We start from the raw sequence: 11429 nt of genomic DNA, 5'->3' as shown, positions 1-11429 counted from the left end.
GGCCGCTGAATCGAGCCAAATTGAATCAGTAACCAAAGCTTTGCACAGTCCTGTTAATTAGTCATTGGGATAACCCCTCACTTTGTCTTATCAGTTAGTAAGATCAGCACATGAGTAAACAAAGTCTGTATGTGCTTATAGTATGTGCCCATAGTAATGCAAATTACTATCCCTACATTTATTCCAAACCCATTTATCTTGAAGCTGGTATTTTTTTATCCCCTTTTTCAAACAAACAAGGTTTTACTGCACTCAGTTTCAGAATGGACACATATTCAACAATGTCTCATTTTGCAGAAAAAGTGACACTGAGCATGAGTAGGTGTTCCCAAACATGTCAGAGGAAGAGTAGACAGACATGACATCAGGTAAAATTTGGGATTGTGATTTTTACAACAGTTTCACAGAACAACAAAAACAACTGGTTCATTCCTGCTCTACATCTAAGTTACAGAGCAAGAGAGTGAAAGGATTAACATTTAGCATCATATCACATCATTATTTGTTATGCCCTCTACTTGGGCGATTTCAGGTGTAGCTGTTCTCATCCTACATTGGTCTTGCTTCTGCTTCTGTTTTCTTATGCATAAGATCTCGCCATGGACTCTAAATCAAGTCTGTCCTGTGTCTCAGCTGCGAAAAAAAATCAAGGCCATAAGAGAGTTTTCGAAGAATTATTGTTACAATAGTCTCAGAGTCCACAGCGCAAATACTCCTTAATTACAAAACAGGAAAACTCAATAAAGAGACATTAATTCTCAAAACAATTCCCAGTTATGAGGGGCTTGTTTTAATAAGCAAAATGGAAAATTACTGATTTAATGCAAATGCATCTAGATAGGATATCTTGACAGCCCTACAACTCACAATGTTACATCTGCAGCATGAACAAAGGACATAATTATTTTCTAAAGGAAGACCTGCTTTATCTTATGGCAATTAGTGAAGAATGTTCTTCCAATTAATACACCTCAAGAAATAGAAAATCTTGCCAATATTTTATTTTTTCCCCAGAATTGGGAAGATAAAGCGAGAGATAAAGGGCAAACTATGAAATTACACTGAAATTTCATTAAGAGTTTGCAATAAAATAGAAAGCAGCTCAGCTAATCCACCCCACTCTTCCACCTTGTTTGGAGCTCAAATAATTTGTTATAATGATGATAAATAACCAGTGGGCAAGATTCTTTCAACTCTTACTAAATTGTACAGAAAGAAATTGAAAGTCTACATCCCCTTGGCTTTCACTACTGAAAAAAAAAAACAGTTAAAAGGGCCCAGTAACCTCTGGTTTCAGTAGGAGTGTGAGACAGAAATGGGTCCCACTTACATACTGTGAAGAGATCACCTCAACAGGAGGTATGGAAAGACATTACAGTACGGTCTGTTATGTGGAGTTGTATGTATTTTCTGATCTGGCAGCAACATGGCCGGACAGGAAAATTTCTGTGTTCACATCCAGCTCCTAGTTTCCTTGCAGGTCATGAAAGAGAGCAATGAGTGGAAGTATCTGTCATATCAACCTGGCTTACCAGCTAATTATTTCTCCCATGGTTCAGAACACTCCAATTTTTGTAAGCCTTCTCAGTCCACAACAATAGTAATTCTGGTAGCTAGTAACAGAAAAAAGAGAAGCGCACTCAAAGAAAGCCTAGCAAGATCAGAAATGGGGAATGACAGCTGGAATCAACTAAAAATCAAACTACCGTGTTTGTTCATCAAAATCTTCAGCACAATAAGGTCTGGTTTTTTTAATGCCTTTTGTTTGTGTGAAGAGTAAATTTTTGCCTGCCCTTTGTTTCTCCAACTTAGAGCTACAAGAAAAAAAATATGTAGCTTAGTAATTGCTTTCTTCTTAAATAGGCATGTCTGGATACTTGGATCAAACTAATCTCACATGACACTTACCTCAAACTCTCTCACCATCTCTGTTACAATTTTCAGAGCACTTTATTTGTAGCCTTGTAGGAGAAAGAATGGTCTTGTGATTAAAGTTCTGGGCCTCCAGATCTGGGTTTTTACTCTCTTTGCACCTTTTAGTCTCTTTGGGCATCTATACGTATGCTCCAGGATAAAGCTCAAAGGTAAAAAGAACAAATGGAGTATAAAAAGATCATTACTCTCAGACGGTACTCCCTGGAATAGTGCATCCTGTGCCTGTCCCGGGGATGTGAATAGATGACCCTTGAGGTCCTTTCAAAGGCCATGATTCTAATGCCAGGGGGTCTAATGAAATACTCAGGTATTAGGGAGAAGCATATACAAATGTATTTCTATTTTTATTTGTATTATGGTAGCACCTAGTGAAATCAGAGGCCTGTCGTTATAGATACTGTACAAAAACAACAAGAAACTGTCCCTTCACTAAATAATTTTCCATTGACATAGATAAGGCAATGAAAATCTTATCCCCATTTTACAGATACAGGAACAAATATTAAAGGATAGTTCTAAGGCCGCCCTGGAAATCTGTGGAAGAGTTAAGATCCCATTTGCATATATCTTATTACATGTCTAAACTTTTTTCTAGTAATGGCATATAGAGCTGGGTAGAACAATTTTTGGCAAGTCATTTATTTGCCAAAATCTATAACTTCATAGTGGCTGTAAATCTATCAATTCAGGTTGAATTTGCCAAAACAAAAATGGCAAAACATTTCAGAAATATCCACAAAGAAAAGTGTCAAGACTCCCCGGAGTTTTCATTTTTGGGCATGTGTAATAAGAGCCAAGAAAATAAAGGGACATATTTAAGTCAATTAATCACAAGTACTTATGACAATACCATGCCCTGTTATAGCATATACAGAGTGGAGAAATCAAAATTATCAAACTACTCAACAGTCATCTCAGGTTTAGATTGCCAACTAGACCACAAGCTACAGGGCAGTGATGGGGCAGTGATGTTCAGCTACTTTTACTCCCTACCCCATTTATTTCTCAGTTGACAGGGTATGACCTTCAGTGCAAATGTGCAGTCATATTAAAACTCATGCCTCTGTTTCCAGAGCAAGATACCTTTTCTGTTCTGCCACCGTTCCTCTCATCCACATAGTAGACAGTTCTATTGGCTCACAAGCAAACAATAAATGGGCCTCATATTGCTGTATCTCTGTAGCAAGTGGCACCCATTGAGCTCCTGTAAAATAATCATATAAAGAGAAAAGCTAAGGAATCAATACTAAGGCCAAAATATTTTTTTTAAAGTTGACTGTACTCTAGAAACACAAATCCATCCATGACTAGAGGTCAAATAAATGCACCAGTTCTCTTTTCATCAACTGTCTTTTTAGAACTCTGGAGAATAAAAAGAAAACCTTGTAGTACTCAGAACTGGTGCTTCCCTTCCATGTCCTCCTCTCCTGCTTCATAATACCAAAAATCTGCAAATAAATAAAAACTTGAATGGTTACTCTGCTTATCCTCCACTACATTTTCTTACCAGGATTATTCTGCTTTATGAATGTATTTATTCATATGGAATGCAGTAACCAAATGACAGAACAAGCTATAAACAACTTGTAAACAGCCTATAAACAATAGCACTGGGGGTAGAGCTAGAGTAACAATTTTAGATTTGAAATCCATTGCAAGGCATCATCAATAGTCGGGTGCAAGGTATTCAATGCAACCACTAAAATGATAAATAAGATATTCCTGTATGACGTGTGCTATAGTTTGGATTTTGCCACACTCATACTTGGGGTCTTTAATAAAATTCCATTTACATGGTAGGTAGTTACTAGGTCTGTGCGAAACACCATCGTTTCATTTTGACGTCTGTTTCACCATTTCAAAGGGACAGTGTTTCATTTCAACGTTTCATTTAGTTTCAAAGCACTGTCCCATTTCATTTCATCGAAACTGTTTCACTGTTTCAACACATTTCAATGTTTTGCCCATAGGCTATAATGGCAAATAATGAAAATGCCTAAAACTTTGCCATTTCCTGCCTGATTTGGATGAAAATACAGGGATGGTAGCCCCTTTTGAGGGCATGAAGACTGCCAAGTTTCAAGGAGACACGTGCAGAGGTTTCTCAGAAACTGCACTTCAAACTGCAAAAAGCAAAACTCGTGACACTTGCCAGCAGCCTCCTGTCATCCAGCACGCAGATCCAGGGGCCTGCACCCCGGGGAGGACTGTGGGGATGTGCCAAACTCCTCCTAGGGGTGCAGGCCCCTGGATCTGTGCCGGATGATAGGAGGATGCTGCTGCTGCCTGGGACCAGAGCTGGGCACAGCCTGCACCCAGCGCCAGGGAAGGCTGGTGCTGCCGCTGGCCCCAGGCAGCAGTGGCAACCTCCTGTCATTGTCCCAGTGGTGGGAAGCAGGGGAGAGCCAGAGCTCCAATCACCTTTGCAGACCCATGGAGCTCAGCCCAGCAATGGTAAGTGAAGCACAGCCCTGGCTCTGCCCACCTCCTGCCGCTGGGCCAAACTGCATGGGGCTGGAGGAGCCAATCAGAGCGCAGCTCTGGCTCTCCCTACCTCCTGCTGCCAGGTTGCACTCCAAGCGGCTCTGCAGCCCCATGGAGTTCAGCCCAGTGGTGGGAGGCGGAGAACATCCCTGGCTCTGCTCACCTCCCGCTGCTAGGCTGAGCTCTGTAGGGCTTGTGGAGCTGACAGGAGTGCAGCCCTGGCTCTCCCCTGCCTCCTGCCACCAGGCTGCTTCGAAACTTGAAACGTATTGAAACTTTGGAAATGTTTCAAGTGCCTTCATTTCATTTCAAAGCTTTTTGTTTTGTTTTGATTTTGCTGTTTTGAGCTCAAAACAGCTTCAAAATGAAACACTCAGAGAAATTTGGCACAGCCCTAGTACTTACATCTAACTTGTCTAGTATGAACCCGGTTCAACATTGTCTAGCTCAGCCTTGGTAAAGCAAAGCCAGGAGGTTTAGATGTGGGGTCCATGGTAAGAAATGTATTAATAATTATTTATTTATTATGCTGATTATTATTTACTCTGCTGTACAGATCTAATGGCAGGGATGTTGGTAGAAACAGTAAAGTGTATGTTAAAATTATTCCTCCTATTGGTTTTGAATTTAGTAGGATGGAAAGGACTCAGTCCAAGATTAGGCCCTCACTGGCACTAGCTATTATGTCTAAGTAACAGAAAGACAGATCCCAGGGAACTCACCCACTAGCAGATAAATGCAGAAGACAATTTTTAATCTTGTGCTGTCAAATATTCAACTCCAGAAGCCTTGTTTTAGAATTGACACCAAATTCATTTAAGGAATGGAAACACCAGACATCTGGCTTCTCCAATGGAAAAATAACCAGCATAGCCCAATTTGCAAATAATTCATAATTCATGTACAGAGAGCTATTAGAACCCTTTCATCCTACCAAAACATATAAGAAAAAGCATAATTTACTCACATAAGAAGAAAAAGTGGTTTAATTAATTCAGTGAATGATTTAATTCAGCCATACATGGTAGTCTTTTCTCTTTAAGTTCAGGGCTACTTGTTCTATTTCAAGCTCTGTAACAATTTGCCTATTTGTTCTCCCTCAAAACAGCTGAAAAGATGGGCAACGTTTTATTGGAAAACAATCTTTAACTTTCTCATAGATTTCATAATCATTAGGGCTGGAAGGGACCTTGCAAGATCATGAGGTTCTGCCCCCTGCCCAAGGGACAGGAAGTCAGCTGGGGTCATATCACCCCAGCAAGATAAGCATCCAAGCATTTCTTAAAGTTATCCAGAGTAGGTGCCACAAACTGCTGGAAGACCATTTTAGACTGGACATAAGGAAAACCTTCTTTGACAAATTTGAGATGATACTTGACGTTCATTCCAGAGGAAGAGAGTCTTTTCCATGCTCTTCTGTATATTATACAGAAAATATATCTATGGAACTGCACAATGCCTGTTTAAGTTGAATTTAAACATTAACAAAATCCAGGGAGTGATGGCTACAAAAGCACTGAAATTCTACATTGTAGTATTAATTCTGATTTTATCACTCTTAGTAATGCCATAGCCTCATACCAGCAGCCTTTTCAGGCCCCAGCAAAGCATGCTTCACTTGAAGCTTACCCCACTGACTTTAATGGGATTTAAGCTTGTGATGATGTGTTGTGTTAAGCCAGTGCCAAAGGTACTTTTTCATTTCAGAATTTTCTTTCAAAACTGTCACACAACACAGAGAACCGCACACATTGTGCTCATCCTTCATCCAACTGATTTAGACACATTTTGGATGCTGGAGGTTTGTCCTTGTGAGTCTGAGTGAATAATTGCTGTCACATACTTGAAAAGAACACCTTATCACCCTTTTTTAAAATACTCTTCCTGAAAGGATTAAGATAGTTATGAACTATTCCATTCTCTGGGATATATATGACTGCCTTTTCCCCTGTCTGTAGCTATGTAAAGACTCCATTAAACATTTTTCTTTCCTGTATCAAATTTATTACCATGCTGGAAATATAGGTAGGTTTATAAAATTTAGGTTTTAATAATGCTTAGCACTGAGACTGTAAGTTCTCTGAAGAAGGGGCTGTAATTTTTTTGGACAGGGCATCTACTGCAGGGAGGCCCTGACCTGGTTAGCTTCTAGGCAGTACCATAATATCAATGCTGGAGAGACTTTAATTGTCTTCAAATATAACTAGCTTTCAGGAGGGAGGGAAAACATTTTATGCAAAAGAGCAACAGGGCACCTCTACGTGTGCACATTTACTGTGCAGTAACCTAAATTACTGCACAGTACAGTCTACACACGCACACCAATATTGCACAGTAATTCCACTGGCAACTTACACTGACTTGAGCGTAATTTTGATAGCTGCATCATATCAAATTTATGCCCAAATAATTACTGTGCAGTAAAGTACGTGTAGACGCCTTACTGCACAGTAACACTGTGCGTGTGCACTGACTTAGGACTAACTTTAGTCCCAAGTCAGACCACACACAACATTAATGTGCTTTAATGTCTGTGCATGTAGATGCCAGCCTATTTCCATTTACCGTGCAGTAATTTACTACACAGTAAATTTAATGTGATTGTGAAGTGTCGAGCCTTCGTTTCTCTATTCGGTCTGGCCCGGTGGACCCCTCTTGCTAGAGGGTGCTCTCACCTCCCACGGTGCACCCACTTAACTCTCCTGCCATGACTTTGATGTTATTCCGGTTCAGTATTATTCGTCTGGTGCGTGCACGTCCGGAAGTGAGACTCTGCGTATGTGGGTCCCCGGGGTCGCAGAGGGCTCCTCCACCCCTACACCCTCGCCCTGGCCTCCGGACTGTGGGGTCCCCACTGGCCTCAATCATACTCGGAGCAATTAATCCCTCTTCCCGCGGGATGCAGCTCGCCCAGTTGCCTCACTGGGCTGCTGAACTTTCTCCGGCGGAGTTCTGTCCTCGGGGCTCCTATGAGCCTAATTCCCCTCGGGGTGTCCCTCTTCCCCTGGGACTTCGGGAGAAGGACAAGTCTTCCCCCAGTAGGGTTGTCGTCCGCTCACCAGACGGTGAGCTGCTCCCTCCTCGCACCCGCAGCTCTGCCCTAAGTTTCCCCTGGCTTCTGAGAGGAACTGCTGGGCTGGGTCTTCCGGTGCTCCCGGCTCCAACCTGGTCCCCTGCCGGGGTCTTACCTGCACCCCACAACGTGCGGGTCCGGTGCTGAGTGGATCGCCTCTGCCTGCTTCCCGCGGCGCCGGTATCTGCCGCTTGTCCGGGCACTTCCGGTTCCGCTGCCGCCCCCGTCTCGTGGACCGCTGGCCCTTTTAACACCATTTCTCGGTGATCCCAGCTGCAATCAATAAGTGAGTGCCCTGTCTCGCTGGGAAAGGGTGGGTCCGACACCGCGGATATCCCACCGCTGCTTTCCCTGGGGTTCCTGGATTCTCGCGCTCCCGCACAATGATGTAAATGCATGTGTTGACCCTGTGAGTGCATCTATGATAAAATCAGCATTAGATATCATAGTTTCTACTTGCTGCTCCTAAACTACTAGACTTTTGTGCCCCTGATGTTTCTCCCAAACTCATCTCATTCCAAGGAACGGTTGTCATTCTTCAGCTTTCTCCTTCTATGTGGGGATAAATTCCAAAAAGCCTGAACCTTGTTAGTCTGACATCAAAACTATTATAGAGAAACTATATTCATAAGAAAAATCAACTGGTTGGAAAACATACTTTGGGTCCAAGGATCTGGGAGTGCCAGAAACAATTAAAGACCTCTATCAATCAAAACTGTTGGCATATGAAAATGGCATTCCCCAATAGCATTCATATATGAGTGGGGGGAAAGGAGTGTAATTAAGAAAAGGGGCAGGGAAAGAGAAATGTCAGTCAAAGATATTTGGATGAATGTAATTAGAAAGACTGGAGTACAAGGCAAAGACAATAAGCCAAATGGAGACCCAGCACAAACAGCTGCAACTTTTACTTGTTTCCTGGAGCAAACTGTGCTTACACCAAGTCTGGATATAGTCCATTCTCTGTAAGGTTAAATAATAAATCTATTGCACTTTTGTTCAGTTCCAAAATATCTATACTTGACAAGGATTGACTCAAAATCCATGGAATTTATTATACATTATTCAGTGCCTGAATGATGTATGAAACTTATCAAAGTAAATGTCCTCTTGTAATGTAAAAAGTAAAACGGAAGCTCCTATTGCCCTAAAGTAGTGATTCTCAATCAAGGTTCTATGCCACCCTGGGGTACCTTAGGATCCTTTCAAGAGTGCCAGGGGATGCCACACAATGTTAGCACTGTTAGGTGTTCAAATATGATTCACAAGATAAACCCAGAGATTTAAAAAACCTTCTGACCTCTGAGATTTTTGCAATGGAAAAACTATTGTATTATTTTTCCATAGTGGAAAAAATGGGTGAAAACTTGAAGCTGGCCTTTTCCAAGGAGTGCACTTTACACATCATACCATTTTCCACCCAAGAATTCCAAAGCACCTCACAAACATTTAGGGTAGTTAATATTAACTGTTCTTTTTTAAATAGTAGAAAGGTGAAAGAGAAGACTAGAGAAGTGAAATGACTTACCCAAAGTACCAGAGCAATTCGGGGGAAAAATAAATCAACTTGCTTGGGACTGTGTGCCATAACAAAGCCATCTGCTAAGTGTATCAGGAAAATCTCCCTTGCCCCAGTAAGAAGGCAAGATGAAAGGGGAAATTTGGGTGGTATTTTCTTTCATTTGTGGATATCAAAGACCAGGAATCCAAACTGGGAGCCACCAGGGAAAGGAAAACATGCCTCTTCAATTTCTCTAAATTGAGTGAGGAAAAAATAGGATTTCCTTAAAAAAGTAAAATCAAGCTGAGTAAAGCAGAAGTACTCTACTTTTACCAGGAAAATGGTAGGCAAGGTACAGGAATATAAACAGATTTAAGGGAAATTGGGAGGGGGAGTTCACATATCACTGCACCTGAAAAAAATAAAAAGGGCCTCAACTAGCATATTCTGATCTGAATATTTTTCATGGGCGTCTTCTAGATTTATTCAGATTCTTTCATAATCTCTACTAAAGATCATAACTTTGCTGACATTAAAAATTATCACCATTATTTGCATACTTCATTGATAGATTTGTCCAGTGAAAAATTAAACAAAATTAAGAAACTACAGGCTTATATTACCAAGCTAGGCAAAAGGTAAGCATTTTTTATTCATAGTTAAAAACATGTAACCCCAAATTTCACCCCTCTTTGTTTGAGAGGTAGAAATCCCTGTTATATGAAATATTGGGGTTTCTCCACATTTTTGTGATTTACTTTCTTAACCTACAAGAGGAACCCCCCTTTGAAAGGCATTATTCATTGTAGCCTATACTTAGGCACTGTGGTATGCCATTGGATATCATTTAGGTTATTTGTTGCTCTTCTCCAAACATGAAAGCATTTACCAACAGACTGGCGCAATTCTGAGTAGTTGTGCTTGCGCATATGGTATTCTTTCCCCAAAAGACTGGAGTAAATCTTCCAGTACAGTGGTATTAGGGAATTTATTAAAGGGAGTGCCAAAAGACTGGCAGGCCTATTATAGACAGTCTTCTCAGGCTATATACAGTCAGAAAATCTGGGGCTGAATTGATTCAGTCTTTGCAGGCTAGTCTAAACTGCAGGGATTAAATTGAAACAAGTGAACAGACATTTACCTTTGATTCAGGAAATGCAGCCACATGCCTGCAGAAGCTGGCGGGGGGGGGGGGGGGGGGGAGATGCACAGCTCCCTGGCTGTGTGTTCACTTCCTGCTGCCCCCGGGGTCCCTGGAACTTGCAGTCCAGAATTACAGCAGCAGGACTCTGAAGGGTTGCTTATCACTTCCTCTTCCTGATTCCAGGTGCCCCTGGGATTTGTAGACCACAGTTGCAGCCAGCAGTAAGTTTGAGTGGAGGAAGGGGTGTTTAACCCCACTCCCTGGCCCCAGACTCCAATGGTTTGCCTGGGGGGGCAGCCCCTCCCCTCACAGACTGGGCTCCCCCCACTTGTCAACCAACCCTCACTGCTCCATGTCAGGAGCAGAGGGCAGGGCCAGCCCTGATCTCTGGAGCAGAAAGCACAGCCCACCCCAGGGATGCAAAATGATGGGATGCTGGAGGACTTTGATTTAACTTGAACCGGGAAGGGGCCTGGGTCAGAAGTTGCATAAACTGGTTTGACCCAAATCAGTTAAGTCTGATACTAATTTCAACCAGGTTTATCTTAAACTAGTTTCAGCCATTTTGAAACTGTTTTATGTGCACTGAGCTTCAGTTCTGTTACAGGTTTAAACAAGTTTCTGATCACTTAAATCACTTTATGTGTAACTTCTGTCCCTAGCCTACTTTTGTATGCAGTAATCATTCTAATCCAGCCACAGAGCAGATGCCAGAGGCAATGAGAAGTTTCTCATCAAAACAGTTTTCCCTCAGGAAATGTCATTTCAATTATACCCAAAAAGTTCAATTTAATATAAAAATATTTTGAACCTTGTTTTAATGTTTACAAAAAAGATAACATTTTCATTTCAAAAGTTGTATTTTTATTAAAATCAAAATGAAAAAGGTTAAATTTGAAGCAGACATTTCACAAAGCATTCTGAAGTTTTGACTTTTCACCCCATTCTGGGGTAACTTTGTTTTTTTGTCTCAAAATAGTTTGCAACATGGCAAATCTGTCCTTTGACCAGGTCTAGCAGAGTGTGTATGCTGCTCCCTATTCTGGTCTCCCTCTGTAATCAGTCCACAGGGCATATAGATCTGTTACCACACGCTAGACTTTTAGCTTAAACTGCAACAACTTGGTGATGCTTCTTTCAGTTCTGGAGTTTCCTACTGCAGCTTTGGGTGTGTTAACCAAGACAGGCTGTCTCATTAAGATACTTATTTTCTTGCTCTCACAGACTTGTGAATAAACTGAACTTAACTGACATAGATCACTGTTTTGTTTATTAATTCATATGAAAGGATA

General features: G+C 41.4%; 2 long non-coding RNA genes across 2 annotated transcripts; both read right to left on the bottom strand.

Annotated features, from left to right (window-relative positions):
* Positions 1–382: 382 nt before the first annotated feature.
* LOC109297045 lies at positions 383–2064 on the bottom strand. The gene is made up of 3 exons (XR_002097172.1): positions 1909–2064; positions 1707–1814; positions 383–633 (listed from the first exon to the last, which is right to left on the bottom strand). It is a non-coding gene; the product is annotated as an uncharacterized LOC109297045 (long non-coding RNA).
* An 858-nt stretch (positions 2065–2922) lies between these two features.
* Positions 2923–8457, bottom strand: LOC109297046. The gene is made up of 2 exons (XR_002097173.1): positions 8404–8457; positions 2923–3139 (listed from the first exon to the last, which is right to left on the bottom strand). It is a non-coding gene; the product is annotated as an uncharacterized LOC109297046 (long non-coding RNA).
* Between the last annotated feature and the right edge of the window lie 2972 nt (positions 8458–11429).

The sequence above is a fragment of the Gavialis gangeticus genome, unplaced genomic scaffold (genome assembly GCF_001723915.1).
Source record: "Gavialis gangeticus isolate Ggan-Ray unplaced genomic scaffold, GavGan_comp1, whole genome shotgun sequence".
NCBI lineage: Eukaryota > Metazoa > Chordata > Crocodylia > Gavialidae > Gavialis > Gavialis gangeticus.
Note: the sequence above shows the minus strand (reverse complement) of the source record. Positions and strands in the feature narration are given on the sequence as shown.